This window comes from Pteropus vampyrus, unplaced genomic scaffold, assembly GCF_000151845.1.
Source record: "Pteropus vampyrus isolate Shadow unplaced genomic scaffold, Pvam_2.0 Scaffold211, whole genome shotgun sequence".
Taxonomy (NCBI): Eukaryota; Metazoa; Chordata; class Mammalia; order Chiroptera; family Pteropodidae; genus Pteropus; species Pteropus vampyrus.
The window spans coordinates 667,134-677,616 of record NW_011888992.1 but is presented as its reverse complement, the minus strand read 5'-3'; positions in this window follow the sequence as shown (position 1 = coordinate 677,616).

Below are 10,483 nucleotides of genomic sequence, written 5' to 3'. Positions count from 1 at the left end.
AAGCAGGTCCGGCCCCAGTCCCTGCTCCCAGCGCCTGGTGCCCCTGCAGCCCAGCCTCGCCCCAGGATGTGCTGACGGCCGGGTGCTGCCTGGGGGAGGCAGAGGGACCCCTCGGAGCCCCGGCTCCATGCACAAGACCTGAGCATGGCCAGCACCCAGCACGCACTGGGTGAGCAGGGCAGAGCGCCTTTCTGAGTGTGCCAGGGGACCCCACTCGGCAGGGAAGTAAGGCCCTCAATATGTCCACGTCCTAAACCCTAGGACCTGTGCATGTGTCACCATACACAGCAAAGGGAGATTCATGTTGCAGATGGGACGAGGCTGAAAATTGGCCCGTTGCTGCTGGGGAGACTGTCCTGGGGGGCCCAGCATCACCGCGGGGATCCCTGCGGGGAAGGAGGGAGGCAGGAGAGTTCATAGGGCAGTGAGACCACCCGGCAGGGGCCGGGAGAGGCTCCTGCTGCTGGACGAGGAAGGCGCCGCGGGCCACGGGCACCAGGAGATGAATGAGCCCCGAGCCTCCAGGAGGACCGGCCCCGCCCACACCCTGATTCCCCCGGGAAACCCTATGTGGCTTCCTCCCTCGGGACTGTGAGAGGATAAATTGTTTTTAAGCCACTAAGCTGTGGTCATTTGTTACAGCGGCCACAGGAAACTCATACGCGTCCTTCCTGGAGCCCCGTCCGTGGCCACTACACCGGTGGTCAGCCTGAGATCTAGACAGTAAGTCCGTGGGGGAACCGCAGGGACCACTGGGGCAGAGTCCCAGCACGGTGTGGCCAGCACAGCCCCTGCCCAGCGCCTCCACCCCACTGGCCTGCCCAAGAGCAGACGGTCAGCCCGTGAGGTCTGAGACCACGTGGCCAGCCTCACCTTACAGGAGCTGGCCTGTCTGCAGTCACGGCCACCTGGGGAGTCCTGCTGGGGGCAGGATACCAGGTCACCTGACACCCCTGCGCCCCCTGCACCGCTGCCCTGCGGGCAAACCACCCGGCGTTCAGAGCCAAGAGGCCGGCTGCGCACGGTCAGGGAGGATGAGCCCCGTGTTGCTGAGAGAGGCGGCTGCTCAGCTCCCAGACGCCACACGGGGGGCGATGACGGTGACGGGGATGGCAAGGATGATGGAGATGACCATGACGAGGGCCGCTCACCTGGCCGGGGCCACGTGCTGAGATGTCACTGCAGCTTTCTCGTGGACAGAGTGACAGTGTGGCGGTGGCCTGTGTGCTCAGTGTTGGGCCCAGTGAGGCCAAGGGACTTGAGCAATGCAGGGAAACAAGCAGACACAGCGCCCTTGCTGCTGACGCCTGGGAGGACGTCCCCCCAAGGCCGTCTCTGGGTGGGACACTCGCTTTCTTCTTTAAAATTCCAAGCCCTCTGCAGCAGCACCCGCAGGCGGTGCGGGAAGGTGGAGCGGCCGGGCTGCTGTGTGTGGAGGGCGCCCTCTGCTGGTGGAGGCGGGTGCTGCAGTGGGCTTTGCCTGAGGAGCTGCAGGCCTCACAGTTTGGTTCACACTTGACGCTGGAGCGCAACTCCCCGGTGGGACCCCTGTCGTGGGCTCACCAGGCCCTGGTCCAGGGTCTGAAATGCCTGCCTCTGGCCCGTGGGCGTTTCCTACTGGACACCAGAGGCCGCCTTGGCTCCTGGGCTCCCTGCCCGGTGGAGGGAGGAGGACAGTGCCCGCGGGAGCTTCTCGGGCTGGTGCAGGTGGCCTGCCCGTCACCTGTAAACACAGGCCCCACCGCCATGCCCCGTCCACGTGCCCACTCTGCCGGCCGGCTGGCAAGAGCGCTTTCTGAGGACATGGACAGAAAGTCAGCCAAGGGGACCCTTGGTGGGCCAGGGGGTGGCCCCCCTCCCGGCCACCAGCTCCCTGGACACCCCACTTCTGGCTTTGGGGAGACTGTCCAGGGTGCAGCGCACACTGGGGTGGGGTGGCTCAGACTGCGACAGCGAAGCGCATCCCAAAGGGAGACTGGCAGGGACTCAGGAGTCACCTTGGAGCAGCTGCGCTGCCGGTTTCCCCTTCTGTTCCAGGGAGGGGCCCCCTTGCTCTTCCTGTGGCCGCCTGCACTGAGGCCAGCACACGGCGAGGGGCCGGACCGCCGGCACCTCTGATGGGGTAGGAGAGGCCGGGCCAGCCCGCCGGGCCTCGGCGAACAGGGGCGGGCCCTGAGCACTGGGGACACCCTCCGAAGGCGGGGGGCTGGGGCAGGGCCTGCCACCTCCTACCCCCAAGGAAGCAGGTCAGGAGGCCCCCAGGAGTCGGGCATGGAGAGGCTGGAAGGTTCTGGGCCCTGGGCAGCTTCCTCAGCACAGACTTGTGTCTTCATAGGGCATGCCCATGAGTGGCCGCCAGCTCTTGGACCATCACCACTGCCATCGCCCTGAGAGCATCGCGGTTGCTATGGAAACGAGTTGTCACCTCGCAGGGACAGCACAGCTGCACCTTGCTCTCCTCTGGGGACCCAGGTGCTGAGGACACAACATGGTCCTCACTGCATCTCAGCCCTTCCCACCCTCCCTAGTCCCTTCCCAGCCCTGGGCTGCACAGGACAGCCCCGTGTGAAGGGGAGTCAGGCTGTGAGCCTCGGGATGTCCTGGAAGGGCTCCCCATCTTCCAGACCTGCCAGTTGCTGCTCAGGCAGCACAGGGCCCGCCCCGTCTGGAAGCAGGGGTGACTGATGACTCAATCCGTGCCCGGCCTTGTGGTGGCCCGAGGCCCAGGCAGCCGCCTGGGTGAGCCACAGTCTGGGGTCTTGGGGCCCTGCCCCTGGGACGCCCATGAAAGCTGGCAATGAGCCCATCCATAGCACTGGGCCTCATGCGAGGCTGCCCTTTCAGTGGGCAGGGCAGCCCTCAGGCTGAGCCGGGGACATCTACGAGGGGCGAGCTGAGGGGCGAGCTGTGTCAGGGAAGGAGTGGCCAGGGCCCGCAGGCAGGCGTGCCCCGCCCCGGACCCTCCCTGAGTTCTAAAGACCGGCCCCAGACTCTCTGGGGTGCAGCCTGGCCAGCGGCTGGAGAGAACTGGGCCCCACCTCATCGGCTGAGACCCTGGGCACCTGGCTGCCCTCACCACCCGCTCACCTGGGCCTACCACATGGCCCAGCCGTTGGTGACAGGGACCTCCAAAGAGACTGGAATCCTAGCGGTGAGACGCCCGCGGCTGGCTGGTGCCCTGGGCGTCTCTGAATCTCGCCCCCCCCATCAGAGGGGTCCAGACCCTGCCACCTCCTCCAGGGAAAGGCCCGCCTTCGGCCAAACCTGGGTCTCGGCAGACCCTGACTGCTTCCCCCCCAAGCCCTGGAGCCCCAGTCGTCCCGATGCTCTGTCCACAGCGCAGGCACCAGAACTTCCCCGGTCCAGGTCCCCCTCCCGGGCCCTGGAGGCCAGCTGGGGCCATTGTCAGGGTGCCACAGGACCGCAGCCCAGGGGCGGGGGGCTGGAGACGTCACCAGTGCAAACGATGGAAAGATGAGATTTTAAGACCAACAGGGACTCGGCCACCCGCCTCCCGCCTCCCGCCCCAGGCCCCCATCCCTGCTGCGGCCCCAGTGTGGAGTGTCCTGCACTCGTCCCAAGAGGCCCACCCTGGTCCCTGCCAGGCCGTCCCCTCCTGGAGGGCCTCCATGCAACTCTGGTTGCTCAGACCCAGAGACCAGCCCTATCCCTTGCAGCCCCCAGAGGTCAGCCTGCCACGCGCGTCTCCCTGGCCTTGGTTCAGCAGACGTTGCGCAGGTGGGTGAATGCAAGTGGGCTTCCTAAGCCTTTACTTTGGGAAGAAGGAACCGTGTCTGCGTCTCTGAACCTTGCGACCTGCTGCGTGAGCCCTGCCTGGGCCGTGGCCCCGCCCCCAGACCCCTCCCCCCCTCACGCGGGCGCGATGCCGAGGAACGCCAGCAGGTGGCACCAATGCACCATGGCGGCCCTTCCACGGCGAACCTGGGGGAGTAGGGTGAGGAGTACCGACCGCTCTGCCCATCCCCACGGCCAGAGGCCTGCCCCGGAAGTCCCTGTGTGGGGCTTGCGGCCTGGTCCCTTAATTGTCCCCAAAGGGGCACAGTGGAAGGGCAGGCTCCCTGTGGCTTTCCAGGGCTCCACACACCTGGGCTCTTCTACACAGTCCAGTAGGGGGAGAGAGGAGCCTCGGGTTCAGGAGGGGAAACTGAGGCACAACGCGGTCCGTTAATCCTCTGGCTCCCGAGACCCAGGTGGACCAACACACAGGTGGCACTTGAGCTCTGGGCAACTGTGCCTTGGGGGCCCAGTCCTGGGGGTTCTGGAAACGCCAAGGCTCTTGGGCAAGGCCCAGCCCCCAGGTCCTGGTACAGAGGCCCTGACAAGCCCTGAGCTAAATCCCAAGGATTGGGGGGGCAGCTCTCGGAGCTGGGGGCCAGGGAGCTCATACAATGCCTTCAGGGGCAGTGTGGGGGGCGTGGGCCTGGGAACGACAGGGATGCCGAGGTGTCTGGGTGTCTGGGGACTGTGGGTGCCTGGGTGCGGCACGGGCCTGGGGGCAGTGTGGGTGCCCTGGGGGCCGTCCGGCTCCTGTGGGGGGGGGCTGCAAGCTTGGTGCGATCCGTGCTCTGCATCACAACCAGCAGAGGGCGCCCACACCCCTCCCTGGCTGTGCAGACCACCTAGAGTGCGGGACCAGGAGCTGGGTGCTGTACCCTTCCCTCTGGGCTGCAGCCCTGCCGGCCCTTCAACCGCACTGATGGAGGTTCATGAGCCTCCAGGCACCAGGCTCCCCCAGGTGCAACATCTGGCTGTCTACAGGGCTGGGAGCTCGCAGGCCATCCTCCCCGATGCCGACACGCTCAGCTCATGGTTTTCAGCCAGTGGCTGCAGCTCTGCATGCCCCCAGCTCCGTGGGGTCCCAGCACCCCAGCACACGCCAGGGAGAGACTGGTGCCCTATTCTTCCCAGGCCTCCCGCCTTCCTTCCCCACCCCCAGCCAGCTCAGCACCCCATTCCTCCCTCCCTGAAAACACGAAGCCAGGTGCCCCCTCCTCCCTCCCCATTCCCTGGGACATGTCCAACCCCCCGCTGGGCACCGGTATCCCCTCCTGACAGTGTCCGGGAGACTGCTCCCTCAAAAGGCACTGCAAACCCCTCTCCCCCAGCCCTGTAGGGGCCCGCAGGCAGGTGAGGGGGCTCAGAAGTAGAGGTGGGCACAGGAAACGAAGGAGCCCCAGAAGTCAGCCCTCCCCCTGGGGTAGACCCAGGTACAGTGGCCAACAGGCTCCAAGACAGGGGTCTCAGCTGGACATGCTCCTGCCACCCCGGCTCTGCTTGTGCTAGCAGCTCTGTCTGCGGAGGGGGCTGTGGAGGCAGAGGGGAGGGCCCGGGGGAGGGGAAGGGAGCGGGTCTAGATTCCAGGTCCAGGTGACCTGCCCTGGCCCCCATGCTCCCTTTAGCAAAGACCTCGCCTGGGAATCCACAGGAAGGGCCCTCCCCACCCAGAGGAGACTGGGGCCCCCCAACACAGCCTCTGGGCACCCGGGGCCTTCCCTCTGCCCAGGGCCTTCCGGGTGCAGGCTGGACTGGCCAGAACCCCTGCGTGGTAGTGGAGTGCCTCTGGGTGCAAGCAGGAGCCCGTGGAGGGTACAGGCCATGTCCCTCCCTGCAGACCCCAGCCAGGTCATGAAGAGGGGCTAGGCCTCTCCTACCCACTGTCACAAACAGCCAGGTACCCAGGCGGATGTGGGAAAGTACAGCCAGGAGCTGTGGCCTGGCCCACCCACTCTGGATGTCCCCAGCGGAGGGGCAGCCTGTGGGGAAGGTTGTAGCTCTAGCTGGGACCTTCTTCCTGGCCCCCTGAGCACACCTGTCCCAGCCCCAGCATCCTCCTGGCACCTGGGAAAGGCCAGCCTGCAGCCCACTCACCTGTATCAGGTGTGCTGGCTGGATCAGCCCAATTTAGACATGAACGTTTCATGGGCGGCACCAGAAATAACACACTAATTTAGAAAGACTGAATATTTCATAGACTCAGTTTAGAGGGGCTCAGTTTAGAGGGGCACACGTTATGGGGGGAACGGTCCTCCTGGTCCACCTGTCGCACAGCGCAGGCTGTGCCCTCCCCCTCCGCCTGTCCTCACTGTGGCCCATTCAGCCCCCCGTCCGGGTCTTCACGGGATTTGGGGCTTTTCCGCAGCTGACCCGCCTGGTGTGGGAACCCTAGGACGCCCCGCACCTGCCGACCCCGGGCCTCCCCCACGCTCTGTGGAAGCGTGGCCTCGCGCGCACCCCTTCCCTCCGCCCTGTCCCCAAATGAGCAGCTTTTATACTTCATTTCATTAAAGTTTATAATAGATTTAAATAACGGAAAGCCAAGACTGAGCCATAAATTCCCAGGAGAGCTTCGGGTCCTAGGGGCAGCACGGTGGCCACTCTGCAGCCACGCTGCAGCCACTGTGCAGCCGGCGGGGTCTGGGCGGGGCCGTGGGCGGGGCAGAGCGGGTTCTGGGCGGGGCGGGGCGGGGGCGGGGCCAAGCCGCGGCCCCGAGTCTCTGGAGGCAGGGGGCGCTCCTGGTGGAGTGAACCTGGAAGATGGAGTCTAGTTCTGCTTCTCAGGGATCCCTCCTTCCTTGCTTGTGGTCAAACAGTGCCGACTTCCCAGCAGGTTGAACTTGGCCCTGCAGACGTCCCTGTGCCCCAGGCAAGGCCCAGTTACCTTGCCATGGGGCTGCCGTTGGGGTTCTCCGGGTCGCTCAGGGCCCCTCACTTACGTTCCATTCTAAATAAGGAATCTGACAGGCAGTTGTTCCCCGACTGCTGGGGGTGGGCCGCTAGCCTCTCTCGGGGACTGGGGACAGATCCTTGGCTCCTGGCCTCCGCCCTGCCCTCCCCCACGGGCTCGGCTTCTCCTGGCTCCAGTCTTGCCTGGAGGCCCGTGGGCCCAGCACACGTGAGGGCCCTGCGGTCCCCTGGTTGCTGCTGAGGAGAGTCCAGGGTGGGGAGGGCACCCAGCCTCCCCCGGCCCCCAGCTGCCCCCTCGCTGGGCCCCAAGCAGCCGGGCCCTTCCCAAGAGGCAGCCTCTCAACTCGCATTCCTAACCCCTAGGACCTGCCTGTTAGCATAGGCCAGCCAGGGGCAGGGCCCCCACAGAACCGGCTTTTCCAGCCACCCCACGTCAGGGCCTTGCCCAGGGCTGCGGGAAGGGGGCGGGGCCTCCAAGCAGGAGAGAAGTTGGTTCTGGTCTGGGCCAGTCACCCTGGCGCCCTGGGGCCCAGTGTGGCCTGGGGAGGTGGGAGGGGCGCAGGGCTTGATGGGGTGGATTGGGGGGAGTGGGGAGGAGGGAAGGACATGAGACCCTGGGCTCAGTGTGGCCCTGTGCTCATGCCAGGGTGCTCACACAGGCCCCTCGTGCCCTCCCCCAGCAGGCCCTGCCAGCTACCTGTGACCCCCCAGGGACTGGGAGGGCCTGCGGTGCCCCCATCCGCTATCAGAGGCCACGGGGTCGTTCTGAGGGCCCCTCGCCCCCAGTACTGCTCAGGACAGCACCCTGGGGGCTGCTGAGGGGAGGCTCCAGGCCGGAGGCCCTGCTGGCAACCCCTGAGGACAGGTGCCCCGGTGACCCGCAGCTCTCCTTTAGGCAGGGGCTGGGCATTGCAGGGTCATGTGTGACTGTCCCCAAGGACTGTCCCCACCTATCTATTTGAGCCCTCCCCAGCCGTCCCTCACACAGGGGCACCCCTGCCTGCTGACCTGGAGCTGCCAAGGAGCGCCTGGCTCAAGGAGGCCCTAGGGGCCCAGCCCTGGCCTTCCCCAAGGCCAGAGGCACCTCCTGTCCCCTCCTCTCACCTCCTCCCCTGTCCCCTCCTCTCCCCCTCCTCCCCTCCCGCTGTGCTTCCTGCGGCTCTTCCCTGTGAGTCAGCAGGGGGCTGAGAAGCCACCTCGGGCAGGTCAGCCAGGCTAGGGCCCTCCCCAGGCCGCCTTGCGTCACCGTCACCGGAAGAGAACCAGGATCTTGTCAACGTCACAAGAAAGAATTCACAGACAGTGGAGGCGATGAAGCCGCAGCGGAAGTTTATTGAAGGGGAAAGTGCTCTCTCAGTCCAGAGATGGGAGAGCAGGGGCTGCTCCCCGTTTCTCGTGGGGTGCAGACTTTACCTGCTGACCTTATGCTTCTGGGTGTTCTCTCCAGAGAAAGGAGGTGGCTTTTCTTGGAACTCGGGGGGCACCCCTTTCCTCCCCGTCTGTGGTCCTTATGAAACCGTCATGGTGTCAGGTGCACGGTGCTGCGGGTTAACCGCGGTGCTGGTCTACTGCTCAGCCAGGCAGTGAGGGCGCGGCCGGGGCGCGGGCACGGGCTTGGGCTGCGCATGCGGCCCCGGGGCGCAGAGCACCCGTGTCTCTGGGCCAGGCTGCTGTGCGTTTCGAGCCCCTCTGAGGGCCTGTTGGCCCAAGGCCACCCCGCCGGCGCCCCTGCGGCCGTCTTCCCCGCCCCCATCCGCTGTCTGCCTGCTCTAATGTATCCTGGAGCCTCTGCGCCTGAGGCTTCCTCAGCGTTTGACGAAGGGTGGAGCCCAGCCCATCCCCCACCCCAGCCGCGCCTCTACCTGGGGAGGAGGCAGGTGGCAGAAGCCCGAGCTGACCCTGGGTCCCCCTTCCTGCTGCCCACTTTGCCCTCATGCCCACCTTCTCTGCGCTGCCTGGGTCTTGTTCCCTCAAAGCACCTTCCCGGCGTCCCCTCCCTGTGAGCCTGTGCAGCTGGGGGCTGGGGACAGGAAAGGGACAGGAGGGGCTGGGGTCGCTGGGCGTGGGGTCGCTGGGCGTTGGAGCCGGTGGTCTCCGCTGTGTGAGTCCCAGGCCCCGGCCAGTGGGCAGAGGGCAGCGTGGCTGGCCTGCTGCAGCCGCTCCTCAGCTGTGTGTCCCCTCAAGGCCCTGGCCTGGCGCAGGACCATTCACAGCAGCTCACCACCTCATGCCGCCCAAGGAAGCTGCTGGAACCTCCAGCCACGCCGCTCCCTCCCTTCTGCAAGTCGAAGGGCCCAGCCCCCTCCACAGGCTCAGTCTCTGCCCCAGGCCTGCAGGCCGAAGATACCCCTCCTGCCCTCCTCTGCAGGCGGCCAGGCCCAGCCACCACCCGCTCTGCTGCCGGGGGCGGAGGCTCCGCTCCATGCAGTCAGCCGCAGCCATGATTCATTCCTGTCACCTTCCGGTCCTGTCGTGTTGGTCTCTATCCAATGTTAGCTTAAAGGGGACACGTGCTTCTTTAAAATGTGAACTGTAAAATCTGCATGCTTTCACATCCTTTCATGTGCCCCTAGGGCAGACCTCTCCCGATCAGCAAAGAGGAAAGTCCACACGTGAGCTCTGTGCATGTCTCGTGATGGGGTCTGCTCGGGCCTGCTCCAGAGTCACAGGGGCTGAGTGCTGGGGGAGGGGCCGGCATGGAGGAAGCCCACCCCACAGGGCAGGGCGGGCCGGTGGGGCAAGGGGTCGCCTGATGGACCCCTCACTGGACACCTCTCCTTGTCCCTCTCTGATCGCCAGCCCTTCCTGGGGGGTGGGCACAGGGCAATGGCCACATCTGCACCGTGGACCTGGCCTAGGGTGGCTGACCCCACCGCTCGGGGGCCTCCACTGGCTGGGGCTGGCCCTGGCGAGGCCGAGCCCCCGCCCCAAGCCTGGCCTCGCTGCCCTGTGCCCTGTGCCTAGAGGAGGACTCTGGCTGGCCTGCTGCGTCTGGGACCTGGGTGTGCCGGGGGAGCAAGGCCCCGGTCACAGAGTGACCTGCAGTCCCTGTGTGCTAGATGTGCTTTATGGGGCCGCCAGAGAGTCCGCTCAGCCACTTCTCAATACCCTGTACACCCAGGCCCACCCCAGGATGGGCCATCTGGGCCCCTGCTTTCTGGACCGCTCGGCTGCTGGGCTGGGGGCGGGCCTCCTGCACCTGCCCCATTCAGCCCTGACCCGCCCAGCAGTGGCTTTCCAGCCTGTCCCCACGTTGTTTTCCACAAGGAGTCCCCCAAGCTTCTTCCACAGTCCACACTGCAGAACTGCCTGGGACAGCCCCCCATCCCCAGGCTCCCAGGTCCCCAGATCCCTACGTCCCCAGGCCCTTCAGGCCCCCCCAGGCTCCCCAGCCTCAGGCCGGCACTCCCCCAGGCCCTGTACCAAGCCCCTTGGTTTCCGCTGCCCAGCCCTGGTTCACCTCCATGGCCCTGCTGAGCCCTCCATCGGCTGACACCCTAACTTCCTGGTATGGGACTCCATGTCTGGGCAGGGCCAAGAGGAGCCCCCACCCCCTGCACCCGCTGGTGGGGCCTCTGTCCCCACGCTTCCTCCCACCTCCAGTGCCAGCCTCACTGAGCTGACGCACCCTCTTGCTCCCGTGTCAGCCCGGAGGCAGCCTCCTCCAGGAAGCCGTCCTGGCTCCCCAGAGCGGTGGCTCCTCCTTCATGCCGCACTTGCCCTCAATGTCCCTCCCACAGAGAAAGGCGTCAAGACGGAGACCAAGAGCCAGGGAGAC